The sequence below is a fragment of the Hyperolius riggenbachi genome, chromosome 3 (assembly GCF_040937935.1).
Source record: "Hyperolius riggenbachi isolate aHypRig1 chromosome 3, aHypRig1.pri, whole genome shotgun sequence".
NCBI classification, from domain to species: domain Eukaryota; kingdom Metazoa; phylum Chordata; class Amphibia; order Anura; family Hyperoliidae; genus Hyperolius; species Hyperolius riggenbachi.
In genome coordinates, this window is record NC_090648.1 from 233,747,934 (window position 1) to 233,772,577 (window position 24,644).

General features: G+C 46.9%; 1 long non-coding RNA gene across 1 annotated transcript in view; it reads right to left on the reverse strand.

The window, feature by feature from the left end:
* LOC137563483 (uncharacterized) overlaps positions 1 to 23,624 on the reverse strand; it is a 35,306-nt gene extending 11,682 nt beyond the window's left edge. The window contains exon 1 of the long non-coding RNA XR_011030362.1: positions 23,521 to 23,624. This is a non-coding gene — a long non-coding RNA (uncharacterized lncRNA). The remainder of the gene's footprint in view (positions 1 to 23,520) is intronic.
* Positions 23,625 to 24,644: the final 1,020 nt, after the last annotated feature.

Sequence of the window (24,644 nt, forward strand, 5' to 3'; positions counted from 1 at the left end):
GTAAGCGTATGTGTGAGCGTGCATACCGTTCGTGCATAAAAACTGAAGATTTAACTGGTTAAACTTTCTAGGAACACAGAAGGTCTTTTCCTGTACAGGCAGAGTCCATTCTGGTGTAAATAAACAAACACGGCTCAGTGCAGTTAATTTCTACAGCATTTATATGAGGAATGAAAACTTTTCATTGTGTGCTTTGCAAGAGTTCACTTTAGAAGTACTCAGTGTACGGGTGCATAACAGGGTTCAATAAAGTGTATTAATCATTCATACAGTTTACATGCACAGAATAAATTCGAAAGAGACAACAAATCTTGGTTATGGTTATAAGACCCAGCCTACATAATAAATACTCCATCTCTCCCATCAGTCTGATATGGTAGATATATACTGTATGTAGTTAATAGGTCTTGTATGTTACTAACTCTACACCTCTGTGTGTGTGTGTGTGTGTGCGTGTGCGTGCGTGCGTGCGTGCGTGTGTGTGTATTTAATATTTATTTATTTATTGTATTTATAAAGCGCCAACATATTACGCAGCGCTGGACATTAGCTTCGGTTATTTAGGGGTGACATACAGCAAAATGACAATACATGAATACAAGAAAGACCAGATCATGCAGCACAGTATGAGTACAAGGTAATGCTTAGTCAGTCACTGGAGGGGAGCATGGAGATTAGGCAAGTTAGGTTCACTCAGATATATATATATATATATATATATATATATATATATATATATATATATATATATATATATATATATATATATATATATATATATATATATATATATATATTTATTTTTTCCCATCGTCATACACAAACTGAAACAAGGTATGACCTATTAGACAATTTAGACAATCAATTATTTGGCTACTCTAATAGACTGTTAAAGGACTGCTATCACTAAAGATTGTTGTAAAATGTATGTTTACACATACTTATAAGAATTACGTTTCTCCCATATAATAAAAATGCACTATGATTTACCAGTATATTCCTCCTATGTTGCTGTCACTTATAGTAAGTAAACATCTTACAGAACTGACAGGTTTTGGATTTGTCCATCTCATGGAGGATTTTCTGGGATTTTTTTTATTTCAGAAGCACTTACAGTTGCTCAGACCAACTGCCACAATAGTGGGCAACTGAGTGGGCAGGCTAGCCAACATTTTTGTATTGATCCTTTCTAGGGAGTGCTTATATAAAGAATAAAAGAGATACAGAGATCCCCCATAAGGAAATGGACTAGTCCAAAACCTGACAGATCTGTCAGATTTTTACAGCGTATTGTAAGTGACAATGACATAAGTGAAATGTGATCTATAGTGCATTTTAATTTAGGATAAATGTACTTCATATAAATGTGTGTAAACATGTATTTTATTATAGGGGTCCTTTAAAAAAATCTAAATATAGGAATGTGACAAAATTTAAACCATCATCAGGGACATGTGTTGTGTTTTTTTAATACCATATATTCATGTTTGCTGGTATCTTAAAAAGTAATAGAATAGACAAGGGACCTGATTTTTACTAATCTCCATAGCAGACAATTGTGGAGCCTTAGCAATGTCATTGTTTCATGAGGTTTGCAAGTACACTTCCCAGCATACACCTCTTCACAAGTCTCAGGTACACAGCACTGTGCCAGTATATCTGCCTTCCATCACTGGCATGGGGGAAGAATTCCTATTGTAGTTCAGTTTCTGTGCATGTACTGTTTCTTTCCTTCACACTGTGACAACTCTACCCCTAATCTGAGGTGTTTATTCAATGTCAATTATTTTAATTCAGTTAATTAAGTCTGAAATTACTATCTAGTCTTTCCTAAAGGAAATGAATAAGTGTTCATGCACTGTTATGCACCGTACAGGAAGTTGTACTTTGTAAGTAGGCTTTCCATGTACTGTATGCTCAGCCATGTTACATATTTACTGTTTGCTTTTAGCTTTACCTATGCTATTTACAACTTTCATATTCAGAATTCAGCACTGTCACAAAACCGATTATCCATAATAATGAATGTACATTCATGTTTGAAAACTCCACACATTTATTTAAAAACAACATTATTTAAAAAATATAGAAAGTGGTTTATATGTTTAAACAGATATATTTGCGAGTATTTTTTTTTTATCAACCTGTATGTATAATGAAAAGCTTACAGAAAATGTAATAAATAATTGTAGCAACTTAATCCCTCTATACTTTATTATTATTATTATTCATTTATATATTGGAAAAAAAACAACACTTTATACAGCATCAAACATTACACTGTCAATATTTAAATTATATTAGCTTAAAATAATGGTTAATATAACATGTATTATTGGAAAACTCTGGCTTGGGTCATATCAGATCATAGCATTGGTTAATGAATGGTTAGGGAATTAGGACTGTACCTCAGTGCAACCTGGTTGCTGCATGGGACATCTGGGCAGGTACACAGCAGCATGGTACCAAAGGGCAAGTAGGCAATATCTGCCATTTAAAGTTGAAGCAACGGGGAATTGAACCATTTGATTTACTTCAGTCTTGGCCCTGGGTAGATGGGGTGCCCTGCGAGCTGCAGGAATGTCATGTGACTGGACCCTTCCTGTCTTCCTGTGGTGAATGTTAGGTTTTTTTTAGGATTGCCGGTGGTCATTCATGGATCCAACGATACTTTAATAAATCATGCTACAAGTGTAAAGCTTATTCTATTGCTACTATTATTAGATTACCAGCAAACATTGTACACAAAATAGCATAAACACTAATGGCTTTCTATGCTAAAGCATTGCAGGTATGAGGCTGTGAAATGAAATTGAAACAAAAAGCCACATTTATCAGTCTGTTAGGTCTGGATAGTACTACTTGGCTTGTGCAGATTGAAAAGTGCTTGCTATTAGGCAGCATACATGTTGTAAGCCTCCCCTGGGTCATATAGGACTATATATAGTGAGGAGTCTGATGACTGCTGCAAGGTTATTATCACAACACAGGCAGTATGAATGCAATAATGTCCACCTGCTGTAATAAGAGTTATTTCCAAAGCCAGGACACATTGCCGTATCCAGGGGTGTGTAGGTGACTGCCATGGCATTACTGCTAGCCCACTAGCTTCACTCTGGCTGCTGTGAGGTAACAGAGGCTTGCATTGTCCAACTAAAAAAAAAATGTTTAAAGAGAAACCGTAACCAAGAATTGAACTTCATGCCAATCAGTAGCTGATACCCCCTTTCCCATGAGAAATATATTCCTTTTCACAAACGGTTTATCAGGGGGCCCTGTATGGCTGATATTGTGGTGAAACCCCTCCTCCCACAGTGAGATGTCAGGACCATGGTCCTGGCAGTTTCCTGTCTGTGAACCTCATTGCATGGTGAGACATAACAGCTGTTTACAGCTACCGGTAGGTCCAACTGCCAAAAAAGCAAGCAGCATCTCCTTCCACTGACATCACCTGCCAGCAGTAAAAATGTCACCATGTGGTGAATGAATGTAAATCAGGGAGAGGAAAGATTTTACAAAGGGAAAGCACTGACTAAATCATTTTTACATACTTATTGTAAAAAGGAAGCACCTTTTTTAAATACATTATTTATAACTGGAGTTCCTCTTTAATAAATCTAGGCTGTGTTTTCCAGGTAACCCAGCAATTTTGGATAAATAAAAGATCGTTTATACAGCAGAAATTCTACCTAAATCCATATTTTTTCCCAGGAATATTGTCTGCTATAAGGACTGCTTTACTCAAATGTGCACGATTTTAGAACATGAATCAACAATCAGCTGTGTTCGTAAAGCTTACCATAAACGTTAGATAACTATCAGTCTCAGTAAAAAATGTATGAACACGTTGTCTAGCCTCTAGCAGAATGGTCCTAGCTCCGTGCTGGGATGCTGCTAGTGCGGGGTATATAAGGTAAAGAGTTGTGCAGCAGATAAAATCACCCGCTAGTGTCGCACTAGTCAGCACTAGCTCAGTGCAGGCATCTGTCATTGCAATTTTTTTATTGGTCATTTTAAAGATACATCGCATTAAATAACGGGCTTGAGAGGTGGAAGGGATAAGGACAAGCACTGCAAGCAGACAATATCAGACCTGAGCATATATCATTATTGTTATTAGTTTTCATCAACATCTTTAGTGTCACGCTACACTAAATATGTGACAAACAAGGACAACGCAAATAAAACACAATGTAGGTACATGTGTGCACACAGGAATGTGTGTAATAAATCTAGCATAATACATCTAGCAATGCCAGGGTACGATGGAGAGAGGGCTCTGTCCCGTTGCAGCTGACAGTCTATGGATGAGTCACACTGCACTAAATGCACTAATGATGTCACCAGTTTACCTTTCACAGCTAAACTGAACAGGAGGAGACAATGGATGCCATGAAATGATCCGACACCACATCCAGCCTCTCTGGAATAATACTGTGCAGCGTGACACAGATTCAGGACGGCAATATTTACTATTGGTAAGAAGGAGGTAACTTTCTATCCTCCAGAGGCGGCGTCGCATCAAGAAAGCCTCTGATAACACAAATATAAGTATGTGGACAAACCCTTCGGAGATGTCAGTAAATGCAAGGAAAATAGAATGTAGTGATGGGTAGCTAGCTACATGGAATATACAGATGTGCTGCTGGAAGATGTATGTGTGGCATTGCAGTAATGACATTCTCCTGGTTCACATTATTCTCTGAATATACCATGATTATCTATCCATCCCCTGACTATATAATGCTGGCTCAGAAAGGCACGCTTCTGCCTCCTACATACGGGTCCCTATTACTTCCGTTTTGTTTCTGGTTTGCTTGGTTGTTTGTTTATTTTTGTTTGTGCATTGCATCCATCGTATTCTAGGCTGTACGGAGCCATGATGGATTATCTCGCTGTATAAAATAGCGACACTAATGCTCATGCCCTTTACAGTGCCACGGAAATGTTAGCGCTTTATATAATAATAATAATAATAATAATAATAATAATAATAATAACGATGCTCTGTGTGTAAGGAGATCTGAGATGTGACTGCTTGCTCTGACGCTTGTCATTTTCCCCATCAGCCCTGAAACGTTACTTCATCTGTGTGACACTTTTTTTTTCATAAGAATAATATTGTTTTTGCTGCCTAAACTGAAGCAGCTGCACTGAACGCTATACCGCATTATATTGCCTGATCTGTGATGCCAGCACACAATAGGGAGGCTATGCTGGATATGCACATACCATGCATGGGACATGCTGCTGAAATACTACATAATGCCAATAGCGGGGTCATTTTCATGCAAAACAATCACTACATGCATTCACCTATATCCCATTATTTCCAACGTGGCAGCTAATGTATGACTGATAATAAGGCAGCCGCTAACATTGCAGCACTAACACCAAATTACCTTATGATTGCTATAAAGGCATACACTCACTTCTATAACAATATGCCTCATCGTGATTGCCCAAAACAATCTACCTATTAGCTATCATCTATCTTTTCTGTGTGTTGTGAAATAAGGTAGGTAGATAGATAAATACGAAGACGGATAGATAGATAGATCGATAGATAGATAGATAGATAGATAGATAGATAGATAGATAGATAGATAGATAGATAGATAGATAGAGGAAAGAAAGATCTATAGCTAGATACGAAAGATAGATCAATCTTACAAAAAGCAGTAAACATGATAGATAAGAGAAATCCCAGTCACAGAATATGTTCAGAGATGAGGTGCGTCCACAATACAGGTTACATACAATGTAAGTATAGAATAAAACTGTTCTATTATTATTATTATTATTATTATTATTATTATTACTAATAAGCGCCAACATATTCCGTGGGGCTATAACACAGGCTATTCTGCCTCTATTAGCTGTTGAATGAAATAGATTATTCTGATTGGCTGCTCTGAGTTAAAATGAGTGAAATAAGTGAAAATAAGTGAAATAATGAGGCTGAAAAGGAAACCTGCAAAGCAAAGCTGCCCAGAAGCTGAGGTATTTCCTAGCAGCCCCGGGCATTGTTGTCTGTCGGATGTACTTGTGATGAGCAGCCATGGATGCTGTGCTCAGTGCTCCTCTCTGTATTATTGCATGGCTCTGTGTGTGTTCTGTAGGGGAATCCCGATTATGTATTGTATACTAATATATAAAGCAGAGGCTCAGCAACCATACCCCTCTTTATAGTCCACGCAGACGGGCTTATTCTCTATAGTATGCAGGAGAATCCATTACATACAGCTGTAACATTAATGCCACTTGCCAAGCTATCAGCCCCTGCCAGATAATGGGTATAATAATACTGCAAATATCGGCATAAATCAAGGTTTCTGTAATTCCCATAATGATGTCCACCACCTTTATGTAAGAATCACTTATCATTTCTCTGTGACGCATTACAAGGGTGACGTCTGTACTGTATGTTCTCTATTGTACCCAGCCATGGAAGATGCTGGCGCTACATAAATGCATACATAGTAACCAATAAATAAATAGTAATATATACGCCCCAGTCAGTTCGGAATATTACAAGAATTACACGCTGTACAGATATACATAGCCTGGTTTCCTTACAGGCTGATTGTATTTACCATGTTCAATTCAGTGTTACTTCTACTATTCCTTTTGTACTACATTGCAGCTTTTACTATGCAAGCGGATCGCATAAAAGCAGCATGTTATGCCTTCCGTTTCCTAAATGGTTTTGTTATTAATTATTATTATTATTACTACAATCCACGCTTAGATCATCCAGGAACAAGTGTGTGTGTGTGTGTGTTTATGTTAGTTTCTGTTTATTATTATTATTATTATTATTTCTTTTGTTTGCTTTTTGTTTTCCTCTTTGCCTTATCGAGGTGGACAGGTTTGTGTAATTTGCATAGCTTTACAGACATCATAGCTAGAGATCCCGGGCTGGTGTCAGTGAGGCAGTGTCCTTGAACTGACCTTGAGCAGCATGACGTCACGCACACCGTGCAGTGGAAGCTGTAGACAGTCGCCATGGTGGCAGACTCTGCAGTGCTGTTACTTGGGAGCATTGCTGCAGAGAGATAGAGAGGTAGGTGTACACACCTACAATCACATCACGGTACTCCTATATGTGATGCGGCCATAGACAGAGAATATGTAGCCGAGCTGTCGGATAAGGGGCTACACGAGGGTGGCAGCTACAGATTGGGGCTACAATTATCGTGGTCCACCATGCTATTAAGAATATGCCAGAAAATAATGCACACTGTGCTGACATGGCTGCTGGTGGTCATTAATGTCCCCAGATCATGTGCCCCCTGCAATGACATGTGCCCCCTGCAATGACATGTGCCCCCTGCAATGACATATGCCACTCTGCAATGACATGTGCTCCCTGCAATGACATGTGCCACTCTGCAATGACATGTGCCCCCTGCAATGACATGTGCCCCCTGCAATGACATATGCCACTCTGCAATGACGTGCCCCCTGCAATGACATGTGCCCCCTGCAATGACGTGCCCCCAGCAATGACATGTGCCCCCTGCAATGACATGTGCCACTCTGCAGTGAGATGTGCCCCCAGCAATGACATGTGCCCCCTGCAATGATATGTGCCCCCTACACTGACATATGCCCCCTGCAATGACATATGCCACTCTGCAGTGAGATGTGCCACTCTGCAATGACATGTGCCCCCAGCAATGACATGTGCCCCCTGCAATGTCATGTGCCCCCTGCAATGTCATGTGCCCCCTGCAATGACATGTGCCCCCTGCAATGACATATGCCCCCGCAATGACGTGTCCCCCGCAATGACATGTGCCCCCCTGCAATGACATGTGCCCCCTGCAATGACATGTGCCCCCTGCAATGACATATGCCCCCTGCAATGACATGTGCCCCCTGCAATGACATATGCCCCCTGCAATGACATGTGCCCCCTGCAATGACATGTGCCCCCTGCAATGACATGTGCCCCCTGCAATGACATGTGCCACCTGCAATGACGTGCCACCTCTGCAATGACATGTGCCCCCTGCAATGACATGTGCCCCCTGCAATGACATATGCCCCCTGCAATGACATGTGCCCCCTGCAATGACATGTGCCCCCTGCAATGACATGTGCCCCCTGCAATGACACGTGCCCCCTGCAATGACATGTGCCACCTCTGCAATGGCATGTGCTCTCCCCCCCCCCCCCCTGCAATTACATGTTCCTTCTACAATGACATATGCCCCCTGCATTGACATGTGTTACTCTGTAATGACATATGCCCCCTGCATTGACATGTGCCACCTTGCATTGGCATGTCCCCCCCCCCCTGCATTGACATGTCCCCCCGCCTCCCCCTCCTCCCCCCGCAATGACACGTGCCTCTTTGCAATGACATGTGCTTCCTGAAATGACATGTGTCCCCTGCAATGACATGTGCCCCCCCCCCCACCCTGCAATGACATGTGCCCCCCCCCCCCCCATCCTGCAATGACATGTGCCCCCTACATGTGCCCGGCAGCTGCAGCATGCTGTGTAATGTGTGTGAAGGAATCATGCCATTGCGATATGGAAGGAGATTGAGTTGGAATGTTAACTACTAATAATGGGGTAGTGATGACTGACAATAACCTGAACTTTCCTGATCTCGGCCTTTGATATGGATTTATTATACAGAAGCACGGGGACGGTCAGTACAAGTAGCCAGCCAACGAGAAGGAATTATCCATTGTATTTTCTCTTATTACAATTTTTTGTAATGTTTCTGAAGCTGAGAACGAGCTGCCTGACCATAGAGCAGTGTTATTCATCACGTAGCTAGCATAGCATATAATACGTGTAAGCAGCTATTAAATCATCAAAACCTGACCAATACATGGTTAAAAGCGAATACAATGTAAACTGTGGGTGCAGTAGTATGCCTGTGGCCGGCTTACTGCCTCCCCCTCATCATCTGTCTCAAACATGCATGGGGAGCCCATCAGGGAAGGCCAGTAAGTGATTTCTAGGTACCTAATTTGCTCCCTTAACAGGTCATCTTCTCGCACATTTCCTGGATGAATCGATACATCTCCTAAAAGTAGTCAGGGTCAAAAGGATGTAGAGAAGCCCCTCCTTGCACAAGACCCCATCCCAGGATTTGCTCTGGGCATCAATTAGGATCACTTAGGAAGATCAGAGATGATTAATATTTCATGAAGTGTCTACTCATCCTTCTCCCAGCGCTCTGTACTTTATGTGCTCGCACAGCATCGTCCTTCTGTCCCTCTGTCTGCACACTAATGCGATCCTTTCCCATCCTGCCCCCAGTGCCATGTGTGACCCATTCATATACCCCTCTAATGCCATCCTCTCCCACCCTGCCTCCAGTGCCAGGTGTGCTCCATACATATACCCCTCTAATGCCATCCCCTCCTGCTCCCAGTGCCATGTGTGCTCCATACATATACCCCTCTAATGCCATCCTCTCCCACCCTGCCCCCAGTGCCATGTGTGCTCCATACATATACCCCTCTAATGCCATCCTCTCCCACCCTGCCCCCAGTGCCACGTGTGCTCCATACATATACCCCTCTAATGCCATCCTCTCCAGCTCCCAGTGCCATATGTGCTCCATACATATACCCCTCTAATGTCATCCTCTCCCATATACCCCTCTAATGCCATCCTCTCTCATCCTGCTCCCAGTGCCAGATGTGCTCCATACATATACCCCTCTAATGCCATCCTCTCCCACCCTGCCCCCAGTGCCATGTGTGCTCCATACATATACCCCTCTAATGCCATCCTCTCCCACCCTGCCCCCAGTGCCACGTGTGCTCCATACATATACCCCTCTAATGCCATCCTCTCCAGCTCCCAGTGCCATATGTGCTCCATACATATACCCCTCTAATGTCATCCTCTCCCATATACCCATCTAATGCCATCCTCTCTCATCCTGCTCCCAGTGCCATGTGTGCTCCATACATATACCCCTCTAATGCCATGGTCTCCTGCTCCCAGTGCCATGTGTGCTCCATACATATACCCCTCTAATGCCATCCTCTCTCATCCTGTTCCCAGTGCCATGTGTGCTCCATACATATACCCCTCTAATGCCATCCTCTCCTGCTCCCAGTGCCATGTGTGCTCCATACATATACCCCTCTAATGCCATCCTCTCCTGCTCCCAGTACCATGTGTGCTCCATACATATACCCCTCTAATGCCATCCTCTCCCATAAACCCCTCTAATGCCATCCTCTCCCACCCTGCCCCCAGTGCCATGTGTGCTCCATACATATACCCTTATATGTCATTGTCTTCCATCCTGCCCCCAGTGCCATGTGTGCTACATACATATACCCTTATATGCCATTCTGCCCCCAGTGCCAGATGTGCTCCATACATATACCCCTCTAATGCCATCCTCTCCCACCCTGCCCCCAGTGCCATGTTTGCTCTATACATATACCCATCTAATGCCATCCTCTCCTGCTCCCAGTGCCATGTGTGCTCCATACATATACCCCTCCAATGCCATCCTCTCCCACCCTGCCCCCAGTGGCATGTGTGCTCCATACATATACCCCTCTAATGCCATCCCCTCCTGCTCCCAGTGCCATGTGTGCTCCATACATATACCCCTCTAATGCCATCCTCTCCTGCTCCCAGTGCCATGTGTGCTCCATACATATACCCCTCTAATGCCATCCTCTCCCACCCTGCCCCCAGTGCCATGTGTGCTCCATACATATACCCTTATATGCCATTGTCTTCCATCCTGCCCCCAGTGCCATGTGTGCTCCATACATATACCCTTATATGCCATTCTGCCCCCAGTGCCAGGTGTGCTCCATACATATACCCCTCTAATGCCATCCTCTCTCGTCCTGCCCCCAGTGCCATGTGTGCTCCATAAATATACCCCTCTAATGTGATCCATTCCTTCCTTCACCCTATATGTCTAGTGTCCCATACGTCCCATACAGCATTCTTCCATCCCTCTGTCTGCCCTAAAGTGACCCTCTCCCATTCTGCTCCCAATGCACTACATACTGTATGTGCCTCTTACATATCTCTCTGACCCCTCCATCTGCCATAATATGACCCTGCCCCACCCTGCTCCCAGTGGAGACTCATAGCATTCCTCCCTCCATGTGTCCCAATGTTACCCTCTCCCAGCCTGGTCCCTATACTCTGTGTGTTCCCCACAAAGCAACCTTCTATCTGTCTGGCCTTGCTACCCTAATGTTACTCTCTCCCATCCTTCTTTTAGTATGTGCCCCACACAGATCCTTCCACCTGCCTGCCCTGGCTAGTGCTCTGCATGGTATGTGCTTCACACAGCATCCTTCCACCTGTCTCCCCTCCCATCCTGCCCCCAGTACTCTGCATGGTATGTACCACACAGCATCCTTTCACCTGTATGCCTGCCCTAATGTGACCCCTCCCATCCTGCCCCCAGTGCTCTGCATGGTATGTACCACACAGCATCCTTCCACCTGTCTGCCTGCCCTAGTGTGACTCCTCTCATCCTGCCCCTAGTGCTCTGCATGGTATGTACCACACAGCATCCTTCCACCTGTATGCCTGCCCTAATGTGACTCCTCCCATCCTGCCCCCAGTGCTCTGCATGGTATGTACCACACAGCATCCTTCCACCTGTATGCCTGCCCTAATGTGACTCCTCCCATCCTGCCCCCAGTGCTCTGCATGGCATGTGCCCCACACAGATCCTTCCACCTGCCTGCCCTGGCTAGTGCTCTGCATGGTATGTGCAGCACACAGCATACTTCCACCTGACGCCTACCAGCATCATCCTGCCCCTAGTGCTCTGCATGGTATGTGCCCCACACAGCATCCTTCCACCTGTCTGCCTGCCCTAATGTGACCCCTCCCATCCTGCCCCCCAGTACGCTGCATGCTATATGCCCCACACAGCATACTTCCACCTGTCTGCCTGCCCTAATGTGACCCCTCCCCCATCCCTGCCCTAAAGTGACTCCTCCCATCCTGCCCCCAGTGCCCTGCATGCTATATGCACCACACAGCAAACTTCCACCTGTCTGCCTGCCCTAATGTGACCCCCCCCCCATTCCTGCCCTAATGTGACTTCTCCCATCCTGCCCCCAGTGCCCTACATGCTATATGCCCCACACAGCATACTTCCACCTGTCTGCCTGCCCTAATGTGACCCCTCCCCCATCCCTGCCCTAATGTGACTTCTCCCATCCTGCCCCCAGTGCCCTACATGCTATATGCACCACACAGCATACTTCCACCTGTCTGCCTGCCCTAATGTGACCCCCCCCCATTCCTGCCCTAATGTGACTTCTCCCATCCTGCCCCCAGTGCCCTACATGCTATATGCACCACACAGCATACTTCCACCTGTCTGCCTGCCCTAATGTGACCCCCCCCCCCCATTCCTGCCCTAATGTGACTTCTCCCATCCTGCCCCCAGTGCCCTACATGCTATATGCACCACACAGCATGCTTCCACCTGTCTGCCTACCCTAATGTGACCCCCCCCCCATTCCTGCCCTAATGTGACTTCTCCCATCCTGCCCCCAGTGCCCTACATGCTATATGCACCACACAGCATACTTCCACCTGTCTGCCTGCCCTAATGTGACCCCCCCATTCCTGCCCTAATGTGACTTCTCCCATCCTGCCCCCAGTGCCCTACATGCTATATGCACCACACAGCATGCTTCCACCTGTCTGCCTGCCCTAATGTGACCCCCCCATTCCTGCCCTAATGTGACTTCTCCCATCCTACCCCCAGTGCCCTACATGCTATATGCACCACACAGCATGCTTCCACCTGTCTGCCTGCCCTAATGTGACCCCTTCTATCCTGCCCCCAGTGCTCTGCATGGTATGTACCAAACAGTAACCTTCCACCTGTCTGCCTGCCCTAATGTGACCCCTCCCATCCTGCCCCCAGTGCTCTGCATGGTATGTACCACACAGCATACTTCCACCTGTCTGCCCACCTGACCTAATGTGACTCCTCCCATCCTGCCCCCAGTACTCTACATGCTATATGCCCCACACAGCATACGTCCACCTGTCTGCCTGCCCTAATGTGACCCCTCCCATCCTGCCCCCAGTGCTCTGCATGGTATGTACCACACAGCATACTTCCACCTGTCTGCCCACCTGACCTAATGTGACTCCTCCCATCCTGCCCCCAGTACTCTACATGCTATATGCCCCACACAGCATACGTCCACCTGTCTGCCTGCCCTAATGTGACCCCTACCATCCTGCCCCCAGTGCTCTGCATGGTATGTACCAAACAGTAACCTTCCACCTGTCTGCCTGGCTGCCCTAATGTGACCCCTCCCATCCTTCCCCCAGTGCTCTGCATGGTATGTACCACACAGCATACTTCCACCTGTCTGCCCACCTGACCTAATGTGACTCCTCCCATCCTGCCACCAGTACTCTGCATGCTATATGCCCCACACAGCATACGTCCACCTGTCTGCCTGCCCTAATGTGACTCCTCCCATCCTGCCCCCAGTGCTCTGCATGATATGTACCACACAGCATACGTCCACCTGTCTGCCTGCCCTAATGTGACTCCTTCCATCCTGCCCCCAGTGCTCTGCATGATATGTGTCCCACCCAGTGGTGTCACCCGGTGCGGAATCTCATAGTGTAACCCCCATCCATGAACCTCCAACCACACCAGGTAGTAATGTTGCTTGTTATAGGGAGATGTTAAAGCGGACCCAAACCAAACATTTTTTTAATTAAAAATATTTAGTTGCACCACTCTGACACATACAAAGATAAATAGACACTCCTTCAAACCTATGAGCATTTCAGTGCATGCTTTTCACCCTTCGCTTTTCATAACTAGGGTTATACTGGGGGCAGCCATTAGCAATTCCTCCATTGCCAGACACCATCTACTCCTCCAGTTTGCCGGAAAAATGCCGGCAATTTGAAAGGAAGGGAGGGGTTTCTCCAATAAATGTAAAATATTTAATATTTGTCATCATGCAGCTGAAAAAAGGCTGCTATTTATTATTATAATTTAGAAAATAGATTCCATTTCTGAAATCTTGTTTTTTTAATTTGGGTCCACTTTAAGATGATTACCATGTGGCCCTGGGGGCCTCTGAACTCTGTTGTCAGCTCAACATGGAGAAGCCAGAAGGTAGAAGAGCAGGAGGGAGCAGTACATCAGGCGCTAGCCTGTAGCCTGGTCTGTATTTACATAGCCTATGCCACTCTCCCTTAGCCTGGAGATGGGTATCACCCCCTCTGCTGGTATAACCTGGAATGGTCCGCACCTGCTACCGCACCCCCCTAGTGAAGCCACTGCTTCCACCTGTCTACCTGCCCTAATGTGACCCCATCCATCCTGCTCCAGTGCTCTGCATGGTATGTGCCCCACACAGCATCCTGCCATCTGTCTGCCTGCCCTAATGTGACTCCTCCCATCCTGCCCCCAGTACCCTGCATGCTATATGCATCCCACAGCATCCTTCCACCTGCCTGCCCTGGCCAGTGCTCTGCATGGTATGTGCTCCACACAGCATAATTCCACCTGTCTGCTTGCCCTAATGTGACTCTCAATGACCCTCTGTAATATATATAAATGTAGTCTGTTGTCTGAATTTAATTGATGGTAGGAGTGTGGCAAGATAATGCTGGAAAGGGCAGGGCTGGCACCGCAGTGGCTTGGAAATAGCTCATAGATGAGGCTGGCACTGGCGTGGTGTAGCAGAGGTTAATCAGTAATGCAGGACATGCAATGGAGCAAGGCTGGCTAGCACGAGTTAATAATACACACTGTTGGCACTGCGGTGGCGTGCAGGAGCTAATACATGGTACTACATTGATGTGGAAAGCTGCTGAAGGTTTACTTGTGTGACATGGGGTAAAATCTATCATACTGACACCGCTAAGGTGTGGCAAAAGTTGAAGTTAATCATTTGCAATGCCGCCAATACAATGGGGTAAAAGGATTCATCACAATGATGACACTGCTGCGGACTGGCAAGGGTTAATGGTAGGTAATGGTTGGCAAGAGTCAATAGCAAGCAACCCCGGCTCAGTTTCGTTAATAAAGGTAGTACACTCGCACTACTGAGGGGTCATATATTGGTCACTTGTACAAAATTCTGCTAACAATTACCGCAGCACATAGGCTAAGCAGGCACTGCAGTGGGTGACAATATGGATTAATACATAATACTGGCAGTAGCTGTAGTAGCATGACTATGTTCATAATGCTAGCTGGGATTATGTGGTAAGGAGAGGGGGTAGAACATAATGCTGGCATTGTGGGCTGACAATATACATAATGCAGTCACTGTAGTGGCCTGCTGGCAACATAGATTTGCAAACACTGCAGTGCAATGACAAGACACATAATGCTGGCACTACTGTAGGGGGGGACACAATACATAATGCTGGCACTACATTAGGTGGGGGACAAGATACATAATGCTGGCACTGCAGTGGAGTGGCAAGATACATAATGCTGGCACTTCAGTGGAGTGGCAAAATACATAATGCTACCACTGCAGTGGAGTGGCAATATACATAATGCTGGCACTGCAGTGGAGTGGCAGTATACAAAATGCTGGCTCTACAGCGAGGTGGCAAGATCTAATGCTGGCACTGCAGGGGGTGGCAGTATACAAAATGCTGGCTCTACAGCAAGGTGACAAGATCTAATTCTGGCACTGCAGGGGTGGCAGGAACATAATGCTGGCACTGCAGTGGGGTGGCAAGATACATAATGCTGGCATTTTGGGTGACAAGTTGTACATAATGGTTGCACTGCAGTGGGTTGATAATACACATAATGCTGGCATTGCATTGGACTGAGAATGTACATAATGGTTGCACTGCAGTGGGTTGATAATACACATAATGCTGGCATTGCATTGGACTGAGAATGTACATAATGGTTGCACTGCAGTGGGGTGACAATATACATAATACTGCCACTGCAATGGGGTGACGATATACATAATGCTGGCACTGCAGTAGGATAATGACTGCTAGAACACATTATGTCGGTACTGCCATGTGATGACAAGGGTTAATAATCCATAACTATTGCGGAAGTCGGGAAGGCGAGCATACAGTGCAGGGAAATGGAGAGTCATTAATATCTCATGTTAAATCAATCTCCGTCCAATTTGCAGGCTCCTTGTGCTGCAGTTATATGGAGCTTTTGGCTAGTCTGTCTGGTGAATGTGTCCGCTGTGATCTGCTGTAAATAACTATTTTCCAGAATAAAAATATCTCATGACAAAGCCCATCTATATAGTGTGCTGGCAGGAGCCAGGTATACAGTGTGATGGCAGGAGCCAGGTATACAGTGTGATGGCAGCAGGAGCCAGGTATACAGTGTGATGGCAGGAGCCAGGTATACAGTGTGATGGCAGCAGGAGCCAGGTATATAGTGTGATGGCAGCAGGAGCCAGGTATATAGTGTGATGGCAGCAGGAGCCAGGTATACAGTGTGATGGCAGCAGGAGCCAGGTATACAGTGTGATGGCAGCAGGAGCCAGGTATATAGTGTGATGGCAGCAGGAGCCAGGTATACAGTGTGATGGCAGCAGGAGCCAGGTATACAGTGTGATGGCAGCAGGAGCCAGGTATACAGTGTGATGGCAGCAGGAGCCAGGTATACAGTGTGATGGCAGCAGGAGCCAGGTATACAGTGTGATGGCAGCAGGAGCCAGGTATATAGTGTGATGGCAGCAGGAGCCAGGTATATAGTGTGATGGCAGCAGGAGCCAGGTATACAGTGTGATGGCAGCAGGAGCCAGGTATATAGTGTGATGGCAGCAGGAGCCAGGTATATAGTGTGATGGCAGCAGGAGCCAGGTATATAGTGTGATGGCAGCAGGAGCCAGGTATATAGTGTGATGGCAGGAGCCAGGTATATAGTGTGATGGCAGCAGGAGCCAGGTATATAGTGTGCTGGCAGGAGCCAGGTATACAGTGTGATGGCAGCAGGAGCCAGGTATACAGTGTGCTGGCAGGAGCCAGGTATATAGTGTGATGGCAGCAGGAGCCAGGTATATAGTGTGCTGGCAGGAGCCAGGTATACAGTGTGATGGCAGCAGGAGCCAGGTATACAGTGTGATGGCAGGAGCCAGGTATATAGTGTGATGGCAGCAGGAGCCAGGTATATAGTGTGATGGCAGCAGGAGCCAGGTATACAGTGTGATGGCAGGAGCCAGGTATATAGTGTGATGGCAGCAGGAGCCAGGTATATAGTGTGATAGCAGGAGCCAGGTATATAGTGTGATGGCAGCAGGAGCCAGGTATATAGTGTGATGGCGGCAGGAGCCAGGTATATAGTGTGATGGCAGGAGCCAGGTATATAGTGTGATGGCAGCAGGAGCCAGGTATATAGTGTGATGGCAGCAGGAGCCAGGTATATAGTGTGATGGCAGGAGCCAGGTATATAGTGTGCTGGCAGGAGCCAGGTATATAGTGTGCTGGCAGGAGCCAGGTATACAGTGTGATGGCAGCAGGAGCCAGGTATATAGTGTGATGGCGGCAGGAGCCAGGTATATAGTGTGATGGCGGCAGGAGCCAGGTATATAGTGTGATGGCAGCAGGAGCCAGGTATATAGTGTGATGGCAGCATGAGCCAGGTATATAATGTGATGGCAGCAGGAGCCAGGTATATAGTGTGATGGCGGCAGGAGCCAGGTATATAGTGTGATGGCGGCAGGAGCCAGGTATATAGTGTGATGGCGGCAAGAGCCAGGTATATAGTGTGATGGCGGCAGGAGCCAGGTATATAGTGTGCTGGCAGGAGCCAGGTATATAGTGTGATGGCAGCAGGAGCCAGGTATATAGTGTGATGGCGGCAGGAGCCAGGTATATAGTGTGATGGCAGCAGGAGCCAGGTATATAGTGTGATGGCAGCAGGAACCAGGTATATACCAGGTATATAGTGTGATGGCAGGAGCCAGGTATATAGTGTGATGGCAGGAGCCAGGTATATAGTGTGATGGCAGCAGGAGCCAGGTATATACTGTGATGGCAGGAGCCAGGTATATAGTGTGATGGCAGGAGCCAGGTATATAGTGTGATGGCAGCAGGAGCCAGGTATATAGTGTGATGGCAGGAGCCAGGTATATAGTGTGATGGCAGCAGGAGCCAGGTATATAGTGTGCTGGCAGGAGCCAGGTATACAGTGTGATGGCAGCAGGAGCCAGGTATACAGTGTGATGGCAGGAGCCAGGTATATAGTGTGATGGCAGCAGGAGCCAGGTATATAGTGTGATGGCAGCAGGAGCCAGGTATACAGTGTGATGGCAGGAGCCAGGTATATAGTGTGATGGCAGCAGGAGCCAGGTATATAGTGTGATAGCAGGAGCCAGGTATATAGTGTGATGGCAGCAGGAGCCAGGTATATAGTGTGATGGCGGCAGGAGCCAGGTATATAGTGTGATGGCAGGAGCCAGGTATATAGTGTGATGGCAGCAGGAGCCAGGTATATAGTGTGATGCCAGCAGGAGCCAGGTATATAGTGTGATGGCAGGAGCCAGGTATATAGTGTGCTGGCAGGAGCCAGGTATACAGTGTGATGGCAGCAGGAGCCAGGTATATAGTGTGATGGCTGCAGGAGCCAGGTATATAGTGTGATGGCGGCAGGAGCCAGGTATATAGTGTGATGGCAGCAGGAGCCAGGTATATAGTGTGATGGCAGCAGGAGCCAGGTATATAGTGTGATGGCAGCATGAGCCAGGTATATAATGTGATGGCAGCAGGAGCCAGGTATATAGTGTGATGGCGGCAGGAGCCAGGTATATAGTGTGATGGCGGCAGGAGCCAGGTATATAGTGTGATGGCGGCAGGAGCCAGGTATATAGTGTGATGGCGGCAGGAGCCAGGTATATAGTGTGCTGGCAGGAGCCAGGTATATAGTGTGATGGCAGCAGGAGCCAGGTATATAGTGTGATGGCGGCAGGAGCCAGGTATATAGTGTGATGGCAGCAGGAGCCAGGTATATAGTGTGATGGCAGCAGGAACCAGGTATATACCAGGTATATAGTGTGATGGCAGCAGCCAGGTATATAGTGTGATGGCAGGAGACAGGTATATAGTGTGATGGCAGCAGGAGCCAGGTATATAGTGTGATGGCAGGAGACAGGTATATAGTGTGATGGCAGCAGGAGCCAGGTATATAGTGTGATGGCAGCAGGAACCAGGTATATACCAGGTATATAGTGTGATGGCAGGAGCCAGGTATATAGTGTGATGGCAGGAGACAGGTATATAGTGTGATGGCAGGAGCCAGGTATATAGTGTGATCACAGGAGCCAGGTATATCGTGTGCTGGCAGGAGCCAGGTATATAGTGTGCTGGCAGGAGCCAGGTATATAGTGTGATGGCAGCAGGAGCCAGGTATATAGTGTGCTGGCAGGAGCCAGGTATATATTGTGATGGAAGCAGGAGCCAGGTATATAGTGTGATGGCAGCAGGAACCAGGTATATAGTGTGCTGGCAGGAGCCAGGTATATAGTGTGATGGCAGCAGGAGCCAGGTATATAGTGTGCTGGCAGGAGCCAGGTATATATTGTGATGGCAGCAGGAGCCAGGTATATAGTGTGATGGCAGCAGGAGCCAGGTATATAGTGTGATGGCAGCAGGAGCCAGGTATATAGTGTGGTGTGATGGCAGGAGCCAGGTATATAGTGTGCTGGCAGGAGCCAGGTATATAGTGTGATGGCAGCAGGAGCCAGGTATATAGTGTGCTGGCAGGAGCCAGGTATATAGTGTGCTGGCAGGAGCCAGGTATATAGTGTGATGGCAGCAGGAGCCAGGTATATAGTGTGATGGCAGCAGGAGCCAGGTATATAGTGTGATGGCAGGAGCCAGGTATATAGTGTGCTGGCAGCAGGAGCCAGGTATATAGTGTGCTGGCAGGAGCCAGGTATATAGTGTGATGGCAGCAGGAGCCAGGTATATAGTGTGATGGCAGGAGCCAGGTATATAGTGTGATGGCAGCAGGAGCCAGGTATATAGTGTGATGGCAGCAGGAGCCAGGTATATAGTGTGATGGCAGGAGCCAGGTATATAGTGTGATGGCAGGAGCCAGGTATATAGTGTGATGGCAGCAGGAGCCAGGTATATAGTGTGATGGCAGCAGGAGCCAGGTATATAGTGTGATGGCAGCAGGAGCCAGGTATATAGTGTGATGGCGGCAGGAGCCAGGTATATAGTGTGCTGGCAGGAGCCAGGTATATAGTGTGCTGGCAGGAGCCAGGTATATAGTGTGATGGCAGCAGGAGCCAGGTATATAGTGTGATGGCAGGAGCCAGGTATATAGTGTGATGGCAGCAGGAGCCAGGTATATAGTGTGATGGCAGGAGCCAGGTATATAGTGTGATGGCAGCAGGAGCCAGGTATATAGTGTGCTGGCAGGAGCCAGGTATATAGTGTGCTGGCAGGAGCCAGGTATATAGTGTGATGGCAGCAGGAGCCAGGTATATAGTGTGATGGCAGGAGCCAGGTATATAGTGTGATGGCAGCAGGAGCCAGGTATATAGTGTGATGGCAGGAGCCAGGTATATAGTGTGATGGCAGGAGCCAGGTATATAGTGTGATGGCGGCAGGAGCCAGGTATATAGTGTGATGGCGGCAGGAGCCAGGTATATAGTGTGATGGCAGGAGCCAGGTATATAGTGTGATGGCAGCAGGAGCCAGGTATATAGTGTGATGGCAGGAGCCAGGTATACAGTGTGATGGCAGCAGGAGCCAGGTATACAGTGTGATGGCAGCAGGAGCCAGGTATACAGTGTGATGGCAGCAGGAGCCAGGTATATAGTGTGCTGGCAGGAGCCAGGTATATAATGTGCTGGCAGGAGCCAGGTATATAGTGTGATGGCAGGAGCCAGGTATATAGTGTGATGGCAGCAGGAGCCAGGTATATAGTGTGATGGCAGGAGCCAGGTATATAGTGTGATGGCAGCAGGAGCCAGGTATATAGTGTGATGGCAGCAGGAGCCAGGTATATAGTGTGATGGCAGCAGGAGCCAGGTATATAGTGTGATGGCAGCAGGAGCCAGGTATATAGTGTGATGGCAGGAGCCAGGTATATAGTGTGATGGCAGCAGGAGCCAGGTATATAGTGTGATGGCAGCAGGAGCCAGGTATATAGTGTGATGGCAGCAGGAGCCAGGTATACAGTGTGATGGCAGGAGCCAGGTATATAGTGTGATGGCAGCAGGAGCCAGGTATATAGTGTGATGGCAGCAGGAGCCAGGTATATAGTGTGATGGCAGCAGGAGCCAGGTATATAGTGTGATGGCAGCAGGAGCCAGGTATATAGTGTGATGGCAGCAGGAGCCAGGTATATAGTGTGATGGCAGGAGCCAGGTATATAGTGTGATGGCAGCAGGAGCCAGGTATATAGTGTGATGGCAGGAGCCAGGTATATAGTGTGATGGCAGGAGCCAGGTATATAGTGTGATGGCAGCAGGAGCCAGGTATATAGTGTGATGGCAGCAGGAGCCAGGTATATAGTGTGATGGCAGCAGGAGCCAGGTATATAGTGTGATGGCAGCAGGAGCCAGGTATATAGTGTGATGGCAGCAGGAGCCAGGTATATAGTGTGATGGCAGCAGGAGCCAGGTATATAGTGTGATGGCAGGAGCCAGGTATATAGTGTGATGGCAGCAGGAGCCAGGTATATAGTGTGATGGCAGGAGCCAGGTATATAGTGTGATGGCAGGAGCCAGGTATATAGTGTGATGGCAGCAGGAGCCAGGTATATAGTGTGATGGCAGCAGGAGCCAGGTATATAGTGTGATGGCAGCAGGAGCCAGGTATATAGTGTGATGGCAGGAGCCAGGTATATAGTGTGATGGCAGGAGCCAGGTATATAGTGTGATGGCAGCAGGAGCCAGGTATATAGTGTGATGGCAGCAGGAGCCAGGTATATAGTGTGATGGCAGCAGGAGCCAGGTATATAGTGTGATGGCAGGAGCCAGGTATATAGTGTGATGGCAGGAGCCAGGTATATAGTGTGATGGCAGCAGGAGCCAGGTATATAGTGTGATGGCAGCAGGAGCCAGGTATATAGTGTGATGGCAGCAGGAGCCAGGTATGTAGTGTGATGGCAGCAGGAGCCAGGTATATAGTGTGATGGCAGGAGCCAGGTATATAGTGTGATGGCAGCAGGAGCCAGGTATATAGTGTGATGGCAGCAGGAGCCAGGTATATAGTGTGATGGCAGCAGGAGCCAGGTATATAGTGTGATGGCAGCAGGAGCCAGGTATACAGTGTGATGGCAGCAGGAGCCAGGTATACAGTGTGATGGCAGCAGGAGCCAGGTATATAGTGTGATGGCAGCAGGAGCCAGGTATATAGTGTGATGGCAGCAGGAGCCAGGTATATAGTGTGATGGCAGCAGGAGCCAGGTATATAGTGTGATGGCAGCAGGAGCCAGGTATATAGTGTGATGGCAGCAGGAGCCAGGTATATAGTGTGATGGCAGCAGGAGCCAGGTATATAGTGTGATGGCAGGAGCCAGGTATATAGTGTGATGGCAGGAGCCAGGTATATAGTGTGATGGCAGCAGGAGCCAGGTATATAGTGTGATGGCGGCAGGAGCCAGGTATATAGTGTGATGGCGGCAGGAGCCAGGTATATAGTGTGATGGCGGCAGGAGCCAGGTATATAGTGTGATGGCAGGAGCCAGGTATATAGTGTGATGGCAGCAGGAGCCAGGTATATAGTGTGATGGCAGCAGGAGCCAGGTATATAGTGTGATGGCAGCAGGAGCCAGGTATATAGTGTGATGGCAGGAGCCAGGTATATAGTGTGATGGCAGGAGCCAGGTATATAGTGTGATGGCAGCAGGAGCCAGGTATATAGTGTGATGGCAGCAGGAGCCAGGTATATAGTGTGATGGCAGGAATTTAGGAAATAACTTTTCAACTTCTCTTTAAAAATAGCTTTTCAGCACTCCACTATTGAAAAACTACCAAAAGTAGGTAACATAAGTGTTATCAAATGTAATTTGATAACGCTTATTTTACCTACTTTTGGTAGGTCTGAACAAACAAGAAGTTTTAAACCAGGATGATACCATTTATTGGCTAACTAAAAAATGAATAAAAATAAGCAAGCTTTCGGCCTTTCAGCCTTCGTCTGGCTTATATCCTGTTAGTGGTAGGTCTGAGTATTTGATTGCTTTCTATTTTGCTTGCTGGTGGCTTAAAGACATTTTATGTACAAGATGTGAAATGTCACCTTGGGAGAAAACAGAGGAAAAAACTGCATAAGGGCCGTGGCTGAGGGATTGGCTGACTGCTGCCCATCAGGTAGAAACCTTTACAATTTAGTAAGTTCTCATTTTCCATTGGATGTCAAGAATTACCTCATACATAGCTGAAAGTGATACATCATTAGGTAATTACCTGGATTTTTATCAAATCAGTGCGTCCTCCTGAAAGCGATCAGTCGGCGTGTGAAACGTCACAACACAGGTGCTGCATTATCCTAGTTGTACACCCCATAAAATCATCACTCCATGCAATCATCATTACTAACCTGTTCCGCCAGATCAGGAAATGTATAGCTGAAAAAGGTAATTATCAATAGCTGCCAAGAACTTCCTTAACTTATTATCTCGGTATGGTTTGGAGTTATAAAACGGTATTAGTTACGTTGGTCATAACTGTAATTTTGCCAAAGGCTGAGCAGATAGTGCCAGATTGCCAGGGCCATAGCTGTGCAGAGTGAGTGGGTGAGCGTTGTACATACATGCATACGGCATACAGCTGAGTGCGACATACATGAGTCATAGCACCGGCAGTCATGGGCTGGGAATATACACGCAGCTTGCACACAGGATTGCACCAGATTATTTCATCAGCCGCCACAAGACCCTTCTCCCTCTGCAACATGGATGAAATGACACCCCCTGTGGGCATAACACTAATGATGCCTCAGCAAGCAGCTTCTATAGCCTCTGCACACAATCTCTGCCACTCACACAACAAGCACGCTATCCAAGCGGACCTGCCACCCAGCAAAATGGATCTACTGTATGTGTCTGCATTATCTCACTATAGGTGCCCATGAACCATATACTATTTAAATGTTCGTTCCCCCTGGCAGATTTGTTCCCATAGATATAATCACACTGGTTCTGATATGATCGCAAGCTGGATTCTTTTGATGCGGAACAATGAAATACAATCTTCTCTTTCAACCTGAAGATCTTATCGAAACGATTGTTGGCTAAAAACATAATCACTTTCAGCAAACAATAAATAGATGAATATCTTTACTTGAAACAATTATAAGAGTAATTAAAGGCTGTTTTGAAGCTTGTCAGTTGTATGCGAGACTTGTTGTCACAAAGGGAGTCATCATAGGCTGGAAATCACGAGAGGTTAGTGGGATGAGTGAGAATGGGGCAGATATGTTACCAGCAAGGGAGGTGAAGCAAAACAGGTGCAGACATGGAGCAGTCCGAGTGACCAATCAGAATCCTGCTCTGACAGCTGCTCCATGTATTGCACCAGTTCTGCTCCAGTTTTCCTAGCTCTGGTTCTGATACATCAGCCCCTCTGCGTCCACCCAGTATACCGCACGATATACAAGTATATATAAGTATATATAACCAGACCCTGCCTAGTTTTAGCAGTGGGTAGAATACAGTTATACAG